General features: G+C 41.7%; 1 protein-coding gene and 1 long non-coding RNA gene across 2 annotated transcripts in view; one reads left to right on the top strand and one right to left on the bottom strand.

The window, feature by feature from the left end:
- The window catches only part of LOC141374729 (uncharacterized), a 53625-nt gene that overhangs the window by 3585 nt on the left and 29837 nt on the right, over positions 1–20203 (bottom strand). Inside the window, exon 2 of the long non-coding RNA XR_012381847.1 lies at positions 4348–4396. This is a non-coding gene — a long non-coding RNA (uncharacterized lncRNA). The remainder of the gene's footprint in view (positions 1–4347; positions 4397–20203) is intronic.
- Positions 196–20203, top strand: part of WT1 (WT1 transcription factor) — a 97147-nt gene continuing 77139 nt past the window's right edge. Inside the window, exon 1 of the mRNA XM_073904806.1 lies at positions 196–296. The gene's annotated coding sequence lies outside the window, so the exon portion shown is untranslated. The remainder of the gene's footprint in view (positions 297–20203) is intronic.

Raw genomic sequence — 20203 nt, forward strand, 5'->3', positions numbered from 1 at the left:
AGGCAATCTGCGCAGGGTACCACGAGGTCCACACCTCCCTGCAGTTTAGGAAGGCATTCAAGGTCAACTCATGGTCCGTGGCAGTTGTGATCACTGCTTCTTTTGCCCAGAATCTCTCAGACCCCATTCGCGCTGGGGAGTCAAGAAAGCCCAAGGACGGACTGTCTCTGTGAACGACAGAAGGTGCTTGGGGACTTGAAACAAACACAGCAGCTGCTGACCAGCACCAAAACCAAGTAAATCACTGAGGGGCCCTGGCTGCCGTGGCTTACATTCTCTTTATAACTGGCTCAAAGGTAGGTCACTTAAAGATGCTTCAGTAGCCCAAATGTTAAAAAATCCAATCCCTTTCTAGCAAGCACATTTTGTGGTGTTTACATCATAATCCATAGGCTAAAACCACAGAATTTTAAAATCAGAAGGGGCCTAAGAGAGCCACCTCCTTAATTTGGGCTGGGTGGAGGGGAGTGAGTTTGTCAAGGTCATATAGTAAGTTAATAGTTACACACAATGGGATTGGGACCATAAGCATGAAAAACTGATATCTCAAGTAGAGTCTAGCAGTTTGCCAACTGCAAAGAAATTGTAAAAACAAATTCTTGGCTGAAAACTTGAAAGGATAGGTTTGGAATGTTATCTTAATGCACATTACAATCTTGAAGTTTCTTGCCATATCCTAGATAGAGTACTGTGTTTATATTTTATTCATTTCCATGCAAAATGGCTTCTAAAAGTAAATGCCAAGAATTCTCACTGACATTGTTTGGTGCATGTTTCTTTGATTATATTTTGCTTCTTTTCTGGCAATACAATATTTTATGATTAAAAGATGCTTCTCCTCCTAGCACTATAGTTTTTCTCCATATAATTGAAACAATTCCATAAATACTGGATGGTTTTGGAAATGTTTAAAGAACCTATTTCAGATTTGAGGGTAAAGTCTTATCTTTAAAATTACTTTCGCAGAACATATCAGACACATAGAGCTGTCAGGTTTAAACTGTACCACCAATTTTATGTTAACTTATTATCTAAAGTGGAATTCTCTGGCACATGGATATATTCAGAACCACAAAGATTACTACTTAGCCAAAAAAAAAGAAAGGGCTTTTAATTTTTCATTACCTCCTCACTATACTACCTGGCTAGAGTTAGACGTTTAAAAATCCCATATGATCGTTCAGCTCTTCAGAGATGTTAACCCTTAATTTTCCATCAGAAAACCTTCTGGACAATATCTGAAGAATAGCGGCAGTTAAATATTAGAGTTCAGAGTGTGGACTCAGGATCCATACTGCAATGGGTCAAAGTTCAGCTTCACCAGCTCTACAACTTTGGGCAAGTTATTGAGCCTCTGTAAAATGGGAATCGTATTAGCACTTGGCTCTCGTGTTTGTCATAAGGATTAAATGAGATAATACATGTGAAATGCTTAGGACAGTGTCTATACACAATAGTGCTCAGTTGACACCATATCACTAGAATTTGCTTTTTAAACTACGGAGGATGGAACTTTTACGAAGACAGTGAAAGATGCAAATTTAAAGTTAGGGATGAAAAGATGAAAATCTAAAGACTAGTGATCATGTTAAATTTTTGATTCTTACAGTGGAACTCTTGGGTAAAACAGAGTCATAATCCTAGATAGACCATAAATTTTGATTCTAAAGATTCATTCCACAACCTGATATACATAATAAAGGAGACAGTAAATGCTCAATTTTTAACCAGAAGAAATTTGGCTCTGGAAGCCAAAGTACAATGTTCTAATAGTGAGCTCTAGAAAATCATTCTCAACTGATAGCAAAATGGAAACACGCCGGTCTTACTTGCCATTACATGCCCAGTATTTTGCATGCTGCCACATACGAGGAATTTAATATGTGTGGAATGACTGACTGGTTGATTGTAAGAGGCAATACTCTTTAATTCCTGGAACTTTAGAGTTTGAAGGGACTGCTTATGATATGATCTGCTTATGATATGTCACAAATAAGGAGCCAGAGGACACATGACTTAAAACTAATTATGTGGTTAGTTGTTAACAGAACTGGGATCCAAAATGTTGACTCTCTGGCTTGGATACTCAAATAAGTCATTGTCTTCTGTAGTTAGTGTGTCCTTAGAAAGACCATTCTCTTGAGATATCCATGGGGTAAAGAGTGGAAGGAGTTGTTGTATGAGCAAATAATCTGGAGAACTGCTGACTTAAACAAATTAAACTGTGGATCGCCCCCAGGGAGATATAGTACTCTATGCAGCATTTTTGAAAAGGGTTTGATCATAACACCCCCTTTGAAGGGAACATCTTTGGGAACGGGTAGTTTATGAAACACAAAGAGAGAACACAGGAGAAGACTGACAAGTGGGCTTCAACAAATACTTATTAAACACCTACTACACACACAAATCATGATAGGAATTATACAAAAAGTTAAGGTGAGTTAGACACGAAAGCGTTCCTGGGGTCTTTAATGAGAGAGGGCAAGAGGAGGGGGGGGGGGGGGGGGGGGGCTTAAGAAAAGGCACATATAATCTTGGTCTGTGAATTTGATAATCATCATGAGACAGGATCAAAGAAAATGCTACTAAAATTCAAAAGAGGAGATTCAGGCCAGAGCTCCATGGAAGAAATAACATTTGAGATGAATCTTGAGGGGTGGGTGTGAGTTCTTTTAGTAAAAGTTCTGCTAGTTTTTGTTTATCTGAAAGTGTCTTCACTTTATTCTCATTCATGAAATATAGCTTTTCTGGATACACAGTGGACAGTTATTTCCTTTCAATGCTTTGAATATATTATTCCACTGTCTCCTTGCATTTACTGTCGTTATTGATAATTCCGCTAAGAGTCTAATTGTCATTCCTTTGTAGGTGATGCTTCTTTTCTCCCAAGCTGTTTTTAAGATTTTCTCATTGTCTTTGGTGTTCTCCAATTTCCCTATAAACATGTCTAGGGCATAAACTTCTTTTTAATTTATCCTGCTAGGGAGAGGCTGTATTTCCTAAATCTGTGGATTTAGGTCTTTTTGTCATTTCTGAAAAATTCTCAGCCACTGTTTCTTCAAATATTATATCTCTTCCATTTTCTCTATCCTCTCCCTCCAAAACTCCAATTTAAATGTGTATTAGAACTTTTCATTTTCACTTCTGTATCTTTAACCTTCCCCTTCATACTGTCATTCCTTTTTTCCCATGCAACATTCTGCATATTTTCTGCAGGTAGGTCTTCAGTTCACCAATGACCTGCCTCTTCAGATATTTAACATGTTCATCAAATGTTTACTTCTAACCATTTTATTTTCATTTCTAGGGGTTCTTTTATTATTTTTTTTCCAAATCTACCTGGTCATCCCAGAGAGGCTTTTGTTGCTTGCTTCTCTTTGGTATTTCACCTTATTTCTTTAAATTCTTCATAGGTACCGATTCTATGTTAGAAAGGCAGCAAAACATAGTGGTGGAGAGTGCAGACTCTAGAATCAAATTGCCGAGATCCAAACTGTAACATTACTACCTAAGTAAGGTTGACCTGGGACAATTTCCTTAATCTCTTTGTGCCTCAGCCTTTTCATTTCTAAAATGGGGGTGATGATAATACTTGCTTCATAGAATTGTTTTGAGAATTAAATAAGTTAAAATTTGGGAAAAAAAATCTTTGCAGTGATGCCTAGCACTTAATCATTGCTTTGTACACTTTTGGAAGTTAAAAAATATATGCTGTATCTGAGAATTCCAAGATTCAAAGTTCTTGGGTTCTAAACTGGATGTGTGTTTTTCTGCCAACTGTCTCTCTCTCTCTCAATGGCCTGCCTCCTTCTGTGCTTGTTCATCTTGGATTTGAACTCAGACATGGATCTTAATGGCCTTCTGCTGTGAAGATTTGTTTCTGCTTCTGTTGGGAGGCAGAGGGAAAATACCAACCTGAAACCTTCTACCCCTTCTGGAGTGTCCTGGCCTAATGCTGAAATCTTAGATTCTTGGAGTCCCTACCTTCTGATGCTTTAAAGCTTCTTACAGTGCTACATTCGCCCTCAGGACAACCCATTTTCTTATTTTCCTAACACTTTGACTCCCAGTTCTAGCTTCAACTCACTTTTGGGGGAAGAGCTGTTCTTAGACAATTCCATTACTGCTTACAAGTCCAACAATGCATTTTAAAAATGATTCTGTTCTTTAGTGATTGTAAGGCCTTTCAGGGTATCTGGTGATCTACACGGCCTGAAGCTGCTCCTCCTTTGCATCAGTCAGAATTGGCCACCTGATGCTGCAGTCACAAACAGCCCCCAAACATCAGTGGCTTAGAAAAACAAAAGTGTAGTTCCTAGAGCCTCTGCTCCAGGTCATACTTACACAGGGACTCGGGCTGATGGAGTTTTGCCTATCTGAACATCATCAGAACCTGTGGGAGAGAAAATATGGTCAGTCATACGGTGGCTGTTCAGGACTTCCATCTAGAAGTTATGTCATTTCCACTCACATATTTTTTTAATTTAATTTTTTTTAAGATTTTATTTGACAGAGAGAGACACAGCGAGAAAGGGAACACAAGCAGGGGGAGTGGGAGCGGGAGAAAGCATGCTTCCCATGGAGCAGGGAGCCCGATGTGGGACTCAATCCCAGCACCCTGGGATCATGACCTGAGCCAAAGGCAGACGCTTAACGATTGAGCCACCCAGGCGCCCTCTGCTCACATATAATTGACCAAAGCAAGTCATAGGGCCACATGTAACTCCAAGGAAGTGTTTAGGAAGGGGAACAGGAAGTTATCAGTGGACAGCACTAATAATTACTATGTGCTTTTTCTCACCTAAAATTATAAATATTCTTATGTTCTTATACAGACTTGGCAAGTATTTTTAAGAACGTTATTATGAAAATCTCAAACATAAAAATGTAAAAAACAATAGCATATAATATACATCCAATTTTGAATGTCTATATAATAGTCCAGATGGGAGGATTCAAACAAATTTTTTCATGAAATATTTCAAATATACGAAATTTAAAATGTTGAGAGTTTTTTTTAATATTTATTTTATTATTTGACAGAGAGAGCACAAGCAGGGGGAGTGGCAGGCAGAGGCAGAGGGAGAAGCAGGCTTCCCACTGAGTAGGGAGCCCGATGTGGGGCTCGAACCCAGGATCCTGGGATCATGACCTGAGCTGAAGGCAGTCACTTAACCAACTAAGCCACCCAGGCGCCCCTAAAATGTTGAGAGTTTTTTTATTATAAAAGTAATATATGCTTATCATTAAGAAATTTTAAATATAAAAAATTAAAGAAGAATGAGCAGAATTTTAATAGACGTGCATTCCAAATGGAAGGGAAAGTACCAGCAAGGAGTGTGAGATAGGGGAGTAGAGGGAATATTTGCAGAAAAGCAGTTAGTTTAGTAAAATGATAACCCATCCCATTAAATGGAGGGCTCAGAATGCCAGGCTGGAGCTTTATTCAGTAGGGCATGAAGGCCACTGAAAAAAATTTCAGTAGAAAAACAACATAAATTCAATCCAGCCTTTACTGGGTACCTCCTATGTACCAGGTACTGTGTTAGGCACTGGGATATAAAAATGAATAAAATACAGTCTTCACCATCTAGTAATATGACTGAAAACATAACCAGGAAGATTGAGCTAGACCATCACAGGAGTGACCAGACACCAATGTGAAGTAACCAACTTTGAAGCTACTGTAATGGTTCAGGTAAGAGCTCAGGAGGGCCAGAATGAGGGCACTGGCAATGGGGATGGAAAGGAAGGAGTGGATTGAGAGATCTTATGGAGGTCGCATCTGGAGAATATTCTAATTACCCAGATGTGGGAAGAAAGGGAAGGGAAAGACCCAGAGATCATTTGAAGATTGTAAACACAAAGAAGAGGGAGAACAGCACCATTAATAGAAATGGAAACACCAGGGGCGCCTGGGTGGTTCAGTTGGTTAAGCATCTGACTCTTGATTTCAGCTCAGGTCATGATCTCAGGATCTTGAGATCAAGTCCCACCTCAGGCTCCATGCTGCCTGCTTAAGATTCTCTCTCTCCCTCTCCCTCTCTTTCTGCCCCTTCCCCCACCCCACCCCCTCATGCATGCTTTCTCTCTCTCTCTAAAAAAAAGGAAATAGAAACACCAGGAAGAGGGTTTGGTTTGGGGGGAAAGACGATGACTTTGGTTGTACACATACTGAATTTGAGATTCCATGAGTATATCCTGGAGGAGGTATCCAGCAGGAAGTTGGATTTATGAAAACAGAACCGGGGGAAGTCGGAAATCAGAGTCCTTGGCACAGCAGTCATGGTTTATACCATTTGCAGAAGATGAAATTGCCAAGGAAGAGTGCTGCAAACCACCCCTACCCCTCAAACACACACTTTTTAAATTGCTGGGTATACATGTGAAAATCACATGACCATCCTTAAAAGAGAGTGAAGCACAAAACTATTCCTCCATCCAAAAATCTTGTCCTGTCGCGATGAACAAAATTCCGTCCATACAGATCCATTCTTCTGTGTCTTGGGAGCTTTTTAGTCTTCGGTGTCCCCAGTTACAATGTAGATATCCCCAAATAATCTTTGGACCTTGATCAGAAAATACCTGACCCAGCATGGGCTTATCCTAGCTAGTGACAGCGGGAATTAGGTTGAAGTGGTGTGGAGGTTAATCTCCTTCTCAGGAGATCAGGAAGAGGCAGCAGGACTCTGACTAGAAAATGATCTGGCAACAGACAGAACCACCTTTAAGAATCTCCCGAGGCCCAGTTGCCGGACATGCGCAGGTGCGCGCACGCACATGTGTTTACCAAATGTATATGGCAGGAACGTAGCATAAAGTTCAGCGGGGACAAGTCAACACTGTAACTTGGTTTGACAGTTACAATGTTTATATGTCAGGTTGGTTAACTAGAATATTATACTGGTTCCCTTTCCCTTCATTCAAATAGACTTGCAGACTTTGCAATGATTTGCCTGGAAGATTTGGGCAGAGCTAAAAAATTGGTTGCAGCCTCTCTGCGTAAAATTTTGCACCTTGGTACTCGATGCAACCGAACGCTTAAAAAATGGCTAAGATGGTAAATTTTACATGAATTTTACTACAATTTTTAAAAACGTCTTTGAATTAAATACAAAATAATTTTGTTCTGAGTATTCTGATGTATGGATGTCATAATAAGAAATAAACATAACATTTATGATCTTAAAAAAAGTTTTGTGCCTTGAGGGACCATGAAGGGTGGTCTGGAAAGGGAGGGTCCAGGGAGGATGTCTTTGACATCTAGGAAAAGAGATCCACCTCAGGAAGGAGAGCAGAATCATCTAAATGGGGATCTTCTCCCTGCTTCTTGGCAGTGCCTAGATAGGCAGCGTCTAGTGGGGAGGGGCTGCATGAGCTCCTAAGGGAGGCCCGATCCCAGCCTTGCCAATGAGGAACAGAGGGCAAGGATTTAACCTCTTTTGTACATCACTACTTATCAGCTCCTAGAGCCAGACTTGGCACATGGTAGGTGTTCAATAAATATTTGTGGAACAAATGAATAATGATGATAAGGCAGGGCCTTGGTGTTGCATAAGACCTCTAGACTTCTGCACAAGCCTCTGGGTTGAAAAGAGGGAGGTGGATAGTTTCCTTTCACACAAGCCTGGCAGGATGGGGATTTGGAATCAGAATTCGGTGGATTTAAGGAAAATAATAGTGACATATTACACATCTGATAGGCAACTTTTAAAAAAACTGACTATTCCCCTGCGTCCTTTCCCATATGTTATGTAACATATTATGTTTGCAAATAAATTATGGTTGTAATTACATACATTACACAAATAGTAGATGTAGATCAAAACACAATAAATGTTTATTTACTAGTGGATAAAGAATTTTCAACACTAGCACGAGCAGTGTAAGAGCTATATTTCTGAGTGGAAGTACAAAAGCTTTCCCCAGTTGGGATCCCTCAAGAATCAGACACCCTGCCCATGGGCAGCCATGGGTATGAGTCAAGTCTAGGATGAACCAGGAGGGCACCTGTCTCATGCAGGCCTTGAGGCCAGGGAGGAGTCATATGTGCAGTGGAGAGGGTTGGAGGGTGAATTCAGGGGACCTGGCTCCCACTCCTAGCCCTGTCACCGCATGGTCTCTGGTTAGTCCTTCAACCTCTCCTGCCAAACAAGGGTTGGGTTTGACGGTCCCTAAGACAGGGCTGGGGCTCAATCTGTACACACTTCGAAGAAACTACCCCAATGTCTATGGACTGTGTCATCTGACTGGTCTGGTATCTACGATACGGTGGTTAAATATTTTCAAAGTCATCCTCACTGTAAGGTCCCTTCCATGTGAGGAGAAATCTCTTGCAGGTCTGTGGAAGACAGGCCATTTGGCTTTCCAGAAGCAGAAGAGTCACAGGCACTCCTCCAAAGCATCAACTGATCTGACTAAGAATAGTACTCCTGATGACCCTGGGAGCAGTTGCCATGAGCCACACAACATGGACTGCTTATCCTGGCTCTATGCTCCAATTTTCCATTTTCCACCATCCTCTAACTTTTCTCCCTCTACTGTAAAGTTATATGTCCCTTGGCTCCAAAACACGTGGACATCTTCCCACTGATGTGGAAAATAACGGAAGGCTTGAACCCAGAGCCCCTGAGGTTCTCCCGTGGTGCCTCACTGCTCCTCTTAGGAAGAAAACAAAACACAAAGAGAAGTTGCTGAGGTAAGACACTGCCTGGCAGCCAGAAACAGCCTGTGTTCTCTCATGGCTCCGTCCCTTGTATTCTACCTGGAAAATCCTCTCTATACCCTTTCTCTGGATGAGCTTCTACCCACCCTTCAGTGACCCAACCTATAGTTATTTTACTTCTATAATATTTGTTACCCCTCCCCCAACTGTTCTAGAACTTACCGTTTTGTGATGTAAGTATTATTTATAAATCTACTTCCCAACTAGAACTCTTTAAGGGCAGAAATTGGGTTTTGTTCTCTGTGTCCAATTGCCCAGCACAACACCTGGCATGGAGAAGTCAGATGCATGAGAAATGTCATTCATGTCCTAAATAACACTAAACCCTACTGCCTCCCCGCCCCACCCCATAGCTAAGTGAACCAGGAACGCACGTGTCACCCTTGATCTGGACACATCAGATTTGCTTACAGAATTCTGAACTTAAGAGTCATAAGGACTAGGAGGCAGACAGTATGGCCACTGGGAGGTCACATAAAACTGTGACTTCCAAAATCCAACCTTGAGATAAGAACTTTGGTGCAGGAAGTTTGTTTGGGAGGTCATACAAGGAAGTACAAGTGAGGGTGGGGGAAGTGAGGGAGAGCAGGGAGAAAAGCCAATATAAGATATGTTAATGAGCAGATTACCACCATGGGCAACTGGGGTTTATTCCCTCTTGAGACGCCCTGAGAAACCGTGTAGCGCACACCTCAGAACTGTCCCACTGGAGAACCGGAAGGTGGGGACATTTATGCAGTGACTCCTGACATCCACTGTTTGGGGGTGGCCAGCAAGCTTTCTGGTACAACGACAACAGCAACAACACAAAACAAAACAACTCTTTGAGAAGCAGAGAGATACGGATATACTTGAGGTGAGGAGTTGCCAGTCCAAGAAGACTGTCTACCACTACTACAGGTATATATTTGTTGGTCAATCCTGAGCTTCCCTGACCCATCATGAAGACCTACCTAAGTCAAAGGACTCCCACCAATATCCTTATTTACCTGCTGAGCTAGACTCTCTGCTTCTTTATCCAATGCGTAGGAGGATCTACAGCCTCTGGAAAACCTGTATTCTAACATCTAGCCCAACACTCTCCCTTTTATTTCTTTGCATTGGGTCCATTATTATTAGCTATACATTTTGGTCAGCCAGTCTGGGTCAGATTTGTTTGCCAGAACACAAAAGTGGTGGCAGAAAGGGAGGTTAGGGCAGAAAAAAACAATATACATCACAGGACACATTTAACTTTGGCAGAGTAGTGAGGAGCTCAGCTTATTGGCTGGGGAACAGCCACAGTAGTACACATTAATGCTCACTGGCTGAGAAGAGTCAGAATAGCTTTTTTGCTCTAGATCTCACTGGCTGAGAGCATCTGATGACACTCACAAACTGGGGAGAAACTATATATACATACACTCATCAGATTTTTTTAAAAAAGTTTTATTTATTTAAGTAGAACCCAAGATGGGGCTCAATCTCATGACCCCGAGATCAAGAGTTGCATGCTTTTCCAACCGAGCCAGCCAGGTGCCCCTATGCTCACATTTTTATTTTGGAAAATATCTCAGATAAAAACAGTGCTATAATGATTTGCTATTGAGGTGGGTAATACTAAATATTAACAGTATTCCTTGATGTTTAATTCTAAGGGATTCCACTCTATCAACAATAAATCCCTTTTACTTAAGCTGAGAGGCTTTCTCTTCCTTTGCCATCAGACAATCCTATGCCAATATCATGCCACCTGTATCAGTCAGGGTTCTCCAGAAAAACAGAACCAATGAGAGAGAGAGAGGTTTTAAAGAATTAGCTCATATGATCCTACAGGATATCAAGTTCAAAATCTGCAGGGGTAGTCCATTGACGGGAGACCCAGGGAAGAGGTGCGGTTTGAATCCAAAGGCAGCCTTCTGGCAGAATTATCTCTTTCTCAGGGGAAGTCAGTCTTCTTTCTAGAAGGTCTTCAACTGATTGGACGAGGCCCACCCACGTTATGGAGGGTAATCTACTTTACTCAAAGTCTACTGAATAAAAAGTCTAAACAAAGTCTACTGACTTTGAGTAAATCTCAACTAAATCTCAACTAAAAATATAATCTCAACTAAAAAAAAAATCCTTCATAGAGACATCTCGAATAATGTTTGACCCAATACCTGGGTACTGTGGACTAGCCAAGCTTAACTGACTGAGCCACTCAGGGGTCCCTAAACCTAGGACTAATCTTGTTTCAAGCTGTTTTCAAACTGCATTGTTTGACGGTAACCAGGCCGGCCGAGCAAATTCTCATGTGCACCTGCACACATGCCCATGAACACTCCCCGCAGCTTTATTAGCAACATCCCCAAACTGGAAATAACCCTGACGTCCCCCACCAGTACATGTAACAGTTCCGAAAATAAAAAATATTGTGCCACCATGACTGTGCCACAGCGAATATGCATGATAGCGCCATACAACATGGACGACTCGTACAAACATAATGGCAAATGAAGCCAGGTACAAAAGAACAGGGCATGAATTCCATTTATATAAAGTTCTAAGATATAAAATTAAATTATTCTGTATAGATGCACACTTAGATGCTAAATAATCATTTTAAAAAGTACAGAAGTGATTCCCATGAACGCCACATAGCAGTTCTCTTGAGGAGCATAATAGGGGCTTATGGGGGAAAGTTAGCAATATTATATATGCTTTGACTTGGGTGTTAACTTTAAAACAACTTGTTAAATGGCTTTTTTTTTCTGTGTGTTAAACTTCACAAAAACTTTAAAAAATGTTCCTAAGGTCTCATTATGCCAACTCCTAAAAAAAGCGAAAATGCAGGGGACGTTACAAACCGCTCACCCACACCTCATTTAGCCTCTGGCCAAAGAGGCCAGTCACTGACTTTCCAGGCTTCTTCCTCACTAGCATCTACTTTGTGCCCTTTCCTATCTTGCCTCTTCCTCCAGAACAAAGGTCTCCATTTTAGAACGGTGAGTAGATTTACAATATAACACATTTAACAGTTGAAAGTCCTAAAATTCGTCCACAGCAAAACTTGCAAAGCAGCTACAAAAAAGATGAATGCCACTTGTGGGATCAAAAACCTAGAAGGATTTCGTGGAAAAGTTCAGTGGTGTGTATAGGCAAAGTCGATTCGAAGCAGAAGGCCCCGTTAGAGGACAGAGTGTCTGTCTGTCTCATTATGGGCTGGAAGAGCCATGGATAACTGGGTTTTGAAGGACAGAAATCCTGCTACAAAGGGCAGGCTCTCATGATTCCCCTTCCAGGATCCTCTGCTTAAAATTCGGAATGCAGCTTCCAGAGGGTTAGAGGAAAGGCAGAGTAAGATTTTAAGGGCAGGTGCTGGAGGTTTACTTTTGCCTCTTTTCATAGCTTTTAGTACTTAGAAATTTGTAGTTAAATATGCTTCTTCTCTCTGGAAAACAGACTCACCCCTGTCCTACCTCTGCCTGGGGAATAACAGATTTCATATGGAAACCTGAAAACCCGGAGAGGAATATGCAATGCTTCAGACACCTCATGTCGGACTGGCTGTCACCAACCCTGGTTTGGGTCAGGCTGTTTAAGAGTCTTCGGAACAAGCCTTTATCTAGAGGGGTCATTTTATAGATCCATTAAATCTACATTTTCTCTTGGGCTCCTTTCCCCAGCTCCCCTCAACCCCGCTGTAGTCACACACTCTAAAAACCCCCTTAAGCCCCAGAAATAAATCTCTATAAACTGCCAAGTGTTCAATCAGGCTTTTACTATATCTCTTTGCAATTAGAAAAAATTTACTGTTCGGAGAGATCGGGGGAAATATGCAAGGTACTCCTTGGATAAATACACTGCAGCGAGCAAAGTAAAGGCTCTTTAAAAATGATCTCTGTGAATTCAACAAGAATCAAGGTCACTGGAGCTGCTACATACCAGGGAATGTTAATTAATGGGCCTGCAGCTGGTGGTACCACTTGGCCGCTCGGCTCCAGCTGCTTGCTCCATATTTCTCTCGTTTGTAGGACCATTCTTGGATCAAATCCCATCTCTTTTTTTCCTCCAAGTACAAAAAGTACATAAGTCTATCCTGGAAGGATGCCAACCTTTCAGAGAACTAAGGAAAGTGTTGTTTCTTAGCTATTTTTATCTCCTTTTTTAAAGAAAGGACACTCTATCACCTCGGGAGCTGGATGACTTGCAATCAGTGTTCAAGCTGTGGTCTAAGGTCACTGTTCTGGCCCTGTCCGCTGGGAGGTGTCCTGAAGACGGAGAGCAGAGCGGGACGCTCATAACTTCCCCTCTGACTAAAGTGGAAGACACCTGAAAAGATGTCTCCCGTCACAATCTTCACGACAAGTCTTACATGTTAGGCCAGTCTGAAGGCAAGGTAAAAATGCAACCAGAACATCTCGGAGATGAAGAAAGAGGGAGAAAAGAAAAGTCTGACAGAGGTGGCAGAAATTATTTCCAGGGTCAGGGTAGTCTATTTCATTTACAGCTGCTGGGAAGCATTAAATGAGACCAGGCATGTAAGCCACTTAGCACACTTAGCAGGGACATGGGCCGCTATTGTTAACTGTAATAATTTCAGCGACAAGGTAGAACAGAAGTGCTCAACGCAGGCCTCGCCATGGGGCCTGTATTTAGGCAGTGCCTCGTTCTGGCTAAGCATGGACTTCAGAGTCGGAAAGATCTGGGTTCAAGTACCTGCTCAACTCCTCAAGTAGCTATGTGTCACTTAGCTGCTACATTAGGCTTTTAGACCTCAACTTTGTCATCTGTAAAATAGGGCTAATAATAGTATCTGCCTCAAGGGCTACCAGGTGGATTTAATGAGATACAGCATGTAAGCCCTTTGACAAAGTGCTTGGTACCTGGCTCATCTTAATGCATATTCATGCTATAATGGGGGCTCGTATCATTTCTTCCATAGGTCAGCAAGGGAAGAATCAGGAAAAGTGTTTCAGGACAAGGGTTGGCCTCTCTGGGCAGGTGAAGACAGCTTAGGAAGAACAATTTTCTAAAGCAGTGAAAGTGGTCCTACTTGCATCTATTATAACCAGCCTTGTTTTTCTTCTCATTTGGAAACTTTCTTTCCTTCAGTGTTACACAGTAGAGGGACTGGGCGTTCTTCCACACAATGACAGACATGCAAATCTCGCCCAGAAATAACAGGGAAAATGCCTGACACTGCTTCTTTAAGGAATTCTCCAGGTAGTCATTAGCCATCAACTCCAGGCTCAGGGCTCTGGGGACGGCTGCCCCCGCTCCCTGCTAAGACAGGCAGGTCGTCATCCACTTGGGCCAGTTCCTTTGTGAGGGGGAACCCAGCTTTCTTGAGCCCTTTTTTAAGGAAGGAAGAATGTTCTTAAAAATTGGAAAATGTTCTCCATTACTACTTCACACTGTAAAATGATATTTGGGCCTTTTAAAAGACTTGGGAAGTTTTCTGAAATTAAGGAATATGGATTTAAAGAAGCCTTGAGGGATTAGATTTTTTCCTCCTCTTTGAAGCATTTGAAACAACTTTAATCTGCTTTTAGACTTCTATCCAATTCGGTATGGCATTCTAGTAGAGTACTGTTGCCTTCCTTGGGGAACTGATACTTCTGTGCCTCTTTTAAAAGGCATGAAGAGAAATATTTGGGGCGGAGGGAAAAAAAAGCTTGAGTTTAAAGAACAAGACTATTCAAGGTAAAAGGACAACTTCTAAGATGCTTGAAAGACATTTTTTAAATTTGTGTTTTGAGCGTAAGAAGATCTAACGAACAAAAGCTTAGTTGTATATGCAACCACAACGATCTGACAGTTCATATCTAATTTCCTGGTTGTTGGTCCTTCTATGATATATATGGTGCTTTATGATATGAAAAAAATTTAAATACTCTCATGTAACAGTACCACTCTGGGACGCAGGCGTTCTAATCCTTATTTTACGGACAAGAAAACTGGGGCTCAGGGAGTTAAATTTTACTTGAAGAAAATATAATATTTTAAGAACTTGAACTTGGGACTCAGGGCTTTGAACCCAAGACCTTTTCCACCACATCCCATTACTTTTAACCTCTCATGTGGCCTGGGCAGCCCGGGTCAGGCTTCCATGCCTCAGTTTCCTGATCTGTTAGATGAAAATCATACCACTCTGGCTTCCTTTCAGGGCCTAGAGGATAGATTTTCCAGGACAAGTCCATCTATCACGTGACCAAGATTTCCAGGGACGGTGTACAATGAGTCTGAATGAAACACACTCTGCATTATCGCAGGGGATGGGGAACCTGGAGAAGCAGCAAACAGGAAAGGGGGGCACACACTTGTCAGTCTGGGGCCTTAATTCCCTGAAGTTATCAAAGAGGAGATAAGGGTATTATCAAAGTAAGTGAAAACTCAACAGCTATGCAAGTCAAAAGAATATATAGTTTTGAAATATCTAGGAAAATATTATATTCTCCTTTTTATTTACTTATAACAAGTATATCTATTCATTGTCAAAATAATCAATAAAAAAGTGCAGAATTAGAAAGTGCATTCCTTCTTTCGTCAGCTCCTTAACCTGACTCACTTGCTAGACTCCTCACTGTTAAGTCCTAAAACTTTTTTCATTCAAATACTATGTGTAGGGCTATATTCAGATACACTATCTACAGATTCACATATGTATTTTTAAGTGGGGTCATACAACACATATTGTTCTATAACTTGCTTTATTAAAATTTTACAATGTATCATACATACCTGCTCATACAGACCTCTCATTTCCATCCCCCCAGCTTTATTGAGGTCTATTTGACAAATAAAAATTGTACATATTTGAGGTGTTCAACACGTTTCTGTTTTTTATTTTAAAGATTTTATTTATTAATTTGACAGAGAGAGACACACAGCGAGAGAGGGAACACAAGCAGGGGGAGTGGGAGAGGGAGAAGCAGGCTTCCCGTGGAACAGGGAGGCTGACATGGGGCTCGACGTGGGGCTCGACGTGGGGCTCGACGTGGGGCTTGAACCCAGGACCCTGGGATCATGACCTGAGCTGAAGGCAGATGCTTAACAACTGAGCCACCCAGGCGCCCCCAACACATGTTGTTTTGATCTATGGGTACATGTGAAATGATGACCACAATCAAGCTAATTAACATAACAATCACCTCACAGAGTTACCACTGTGATGAGAAAATCTACTCTCTTAGCAAATTTCAAGAATGCAATACAGTACTATTAACTCTAGTCACCATGTTGTCTGTTAGATTTCCAGAACTTATTCATCTTGCCATAACTAAACCTTTGTACCCTTTGTCCAACATCTCCCCGTTTCCTACAACCTCCAGCCTCTGACGACCACCATTCCAATATCTGCTTTTATACGTTCAACATTTTTAGACATCTCTCATTCTTTTTATTTTTTTTTTAAGATTTGTTTGTTTATATTAGAGAGAGTGAGCGAGCATGGGGAGGGGCAGAGAGAGAGAAAGAAAGAGAGGGAGCGAAGCCAACTCACTGCTAGCGCAGAGCCCGATCCCACAACCCTGAGATTATGACCTGAGCAGAAATCAAGAGTCAGACCCTCAACCAAGAGTCACCCAGGTGTCCCCAAGACCATTCACTCTTTTTAAAGCATGAGGAGAGTTCCGTTGTATGGATATGCCATAGTTAACTATCGTCCTACAGATGAGGATATAGGTTACTTCTGTTTTTTTTTTCTTAACTATTACAAATAATGCTTCAGTGGATAATAATAATGGTTCATTAATGTGAAAGAAAACAATCTAGGGATAAACAAGCTAGAACAAACTTGGGAAAGAAACATATAACAAAACCCTTACCAGTGAGCCCCATGTGGGGCACCTGAGACACGTAGACCCTTCTCAGTTTAGCTTCTTGTGATTTCAGATCACTAGCTAGAGCCAAAGAAAGAATGGGGGTTGGGGGGGAGGTTGACAAATTAAAGAAAGAAAAAAATGCACAGCAGCATTTCTGAGAAGTTGTTTAATTTGAACCACTTGTACATCTTAAAGAGAACTAAGTAGCAAAGCGTGTAGAAACCCCATGGAGAAACCATAGGATGTGTAAGGAGCATTGTCTATGAAGCTCAGATTGATGACATTTAAGAAGGAAAATGATGGCGACAGTGATAAAATGTTTGAGCATGTAGTCTCGTAGGACAGGGGCTGTGTCTTCCTTCTCTGTAGTCTCAATACTTGGCATAATTCTTGACAAGTAAAAGGTGTTAATAAGTACTCGAAGAAAAGCAAAGGATACTACCCTCAAGAAGACCGAGTCTTTTGGACATGAGCCAGCAGAATCTACCTGAATGTAGATAAATCTTGATTTGTGACTTTAAAAATTATTTAAAAATGTTAAAACATTTAGCTTAAGTTGAGAAGTAATAAGTTAAAAAAAGGTGTCACTAAAAGCCTCTGTTATTCAATTTTCGGAACATATTTCTCTGCATCCTCTTCTTTGTGTTTCATTCATTGCCTGCTCAAAAATATGTAACACGTTAAGCTGTAACTCACTGGTCATTGAATTTTTAAAAATTATTTTTTAAAATTAAGGTCATTTTTTCTTGGACCCATCACCGAATTGTTTTGTGTCTAGGTGCCAATTGTGTCAGTGGGCTGGTTTCTGCCTCTTGGCCTCAAGATTCATGTTCCTAAATGAAGTAAAAAGGATCAAGTGACCCATGGTATGTCTCCTGTCTTATCAACAGAGAATTCAAGGGAAATGTTTAAGACCTAATCCTCTGTGTGATGGTCCTATTAACTGGCTAACTATGGTCCAATCAACCAAAGTCTCAGATAACTAGACGTGTGTGTACATTCCTTAAGATATTATTATGAAGAAAAGGGTAAGTGAAAGATAAGCAGACTGATATGAAGGAATTCACTTTTTAAAAAAGAAAAGAGCCAGCTTGGACACCCTCACCTTCTACAACAGGGTCAGCAAATTACCAAACATTTGCCAAAGGGAAGATTGGCAACCCTGTTGGCCATTGGTTGAATTCTCCAGAACGGTAATCCATACTCATCATGATGACCTCAACACACTAGGGGAAGAAAGCCTGAATTAAACTCAGTAGCATCGCTCATATTATATTTCAATGCCTCATATATTCATTCATTCAACAAACATGAGCAGAAACACTAGATAATCAAGAAGACCACTCTCTAGTCATTCTGAATCAGCAGGATTGTTCTTTTGAGCCTTTTAATCACTTCTGTTGTCAAACCAACCCTGAATCCTCCCTCCCCATCTTGGCAGAAGCTCTAGTTTGTGGTGAGACATGCTTCAGAGTACTCTGAATAGTTTGTAGATAGAATTATCTGCTGGTGGTGACCCACCAGCCTTGTAAGAGAGGAGGGAAGATCTGGGTGGAAGGACATTTTTAGAATCATCTTTTAGCATGTGGCTCTGAGTGTGGAAAACTAGACTGAGGGCTGCGGTCTTGAGTTCTGAGCATTTCTTACTATATTGCTGTGTGACTCTGGGCTTCAGCTTCTTCATTATAAAATAAAGGAGTTCAGTTAGGTGATAGTGCCGTGGAGATTAGAACCTTTTACTAACACATAGAATAGGAATGCTGATAAAACCACATCAAGATAAATTTCTAAAATCTTAAAGACTTATGATTCTTTATAGAGATGAACCCCTGCCCCAGCGAATTCTAAGGGCACTTCTCTTGGATACCGGTGTGTGTCCCCACCTCCTCTCCCCTACCCCTACATCAGGCATTCCTTATACTCAGGGATTCTGGAAAGAGCCTCTCCTTTCTAAACTAGATCTGCTGTAAACCCTGTCCTTCCTGAAGGCCATGAGAGCCTAGAGTTTGTGTCAGGGACTCAGAGCTATAAACCTGGCGCATGGTTCTATGCCAGCAGTAACATTCTTATTGCTCTGCCCAAAAAGTCCTTTCTTTGTTGCTCCCTGAGCTCGGTGAGGCCCACCTGTTTCAGGCCGTCTGACGGTGAGGCCCATCTTCCTTCAGCCAATTTAGGGCCTCTCAAAGAGAAGTCCTTCACAGGGCTGTTGATTGGGATTCCAAATTGAAGGCAATTTTGACTTGAACTGAAGCCATCACCAATTTAGAGGAGTGAAGAAAGCCTCAACTCCAGGGCTCTTAACCTTTGTAACCAGTCACTGCGAGGAAGGTAAATGTCTCATGTTACCCTTTGGTAAAGATGAGTATTCTGAATTGGTTCTGGAGTTCCTGGACTTGGTTCTCTAATCTGATTAGAGTTAGAGCTGTATTTCCCTTAACACTGATAGTCCATGGTGTGTTGTGGAAATAGAGATACACAATATATGAGCGTTGGATGCTCCTAAGCAAATATTTACAAAAGGCAACCTTCTGGGTGACCACATAATATGCTTCTTCAAAGGAAATCCATTGCTGGCTCTTACAGGAACGAGTTATCCCCCACAGCCCCCTTTCCTGTCACTACAGCGACTTACTGCTGACCTGAAGAATGTGACTTTGGAAGTGGCTGGTTTGGCTTTGCTGGTGGCTGAAAACCCCTGGGGTTGGGAGCAGTAGCCTGGAGGCAGCATGGGTTGTGTCACTTGGCCATGAGGCAATGAAATGGTGCCTGTTTGGACCATTTGTTTTTTTTTTTCCTGCCTTACTGTTCCATTTTTAAGACTCAGCGTCATACTAACAACCACAACAGTGATCACTCACGTGGCCCTTAGTGCCAGGCACACACCTGTCAGGCTGTAACAGATTCATATATTTAATTTTTACAACAACATGATGAGGTAGGTATTATTATTAATCCCACTTTAGAGATAGGAAAGTGGAGGCAAATCCAAATAGCTAATGAACAGGGAGCCAGGATTGGAACCCAAGAAGTCTGGCTCCAGAGCCTATGCTCTCAGTGCACTTGGATGATCCATAGGTCTGTGTTGCACCTCACCAAGCCACTCAGCGGTGATATGATCTTGGACTGGGCCCTAAAACTCTTGGCACTCAGAGGAATTCAGAGCCTCTGTCTCTGAATCTTAACATGGGAATAAGAACAGCTCCTGCTTGATGGAATTGCTGTGAGCCCGAAGTCAGATGATAAATGCAAAGGGCTCAGTCCGGGGCCTACATGTCATAAGGGCTCAGTAGATGGGCTTCGAATTCACTAAGACACCAACGTACTATGGGTACAGTCAACTCAGCCCAGCTGTGACATCAGTGACAGAAGGGAAGGATGCTTGGTAGTGGGTAAGCTGGTGACTGCTACACTGTGGGACAGACAACTCTGGACTCAGGAGCACCACGTGGAGAGCAGGGACACTCAGGCAAAATGTTTGTGTTTCCAAAACAGCTTAGAAAAACATCGCTTTGGGAAAAAGATTTAGTGCTCCTTGTTCTAGAGAGGTGAGTCAAGCCTGTGACTAGGAGGCTACTAAAATTTCTCTGCTGCTCCATAGACAGGCTGGCTGTCTCCCTTCTCTTCCGCCCTGACACCATTCACCTCTGATGGGGCACAAGGAGACCGTCCCCTGTATAGATCCTCTGGG

The sequence above is a fragment of the Callorhinus ursinus genome, unplaced genomic scaffold (assembly GCF_003265705.2).
Source record: "Callorhinus ursinus isolate GAN/ISIS: 27379988/994484 unplaced genomic scaffold, GSC_fseal_2.0 scaffold21, whole genome shotgun sequence".
Taxonomy (NCBI): Eukaryota; Metazoa; Chordata; class Mammalia; order Carnivora; family Otariidae; genus Callorhinus; species Callorhinus ursinus.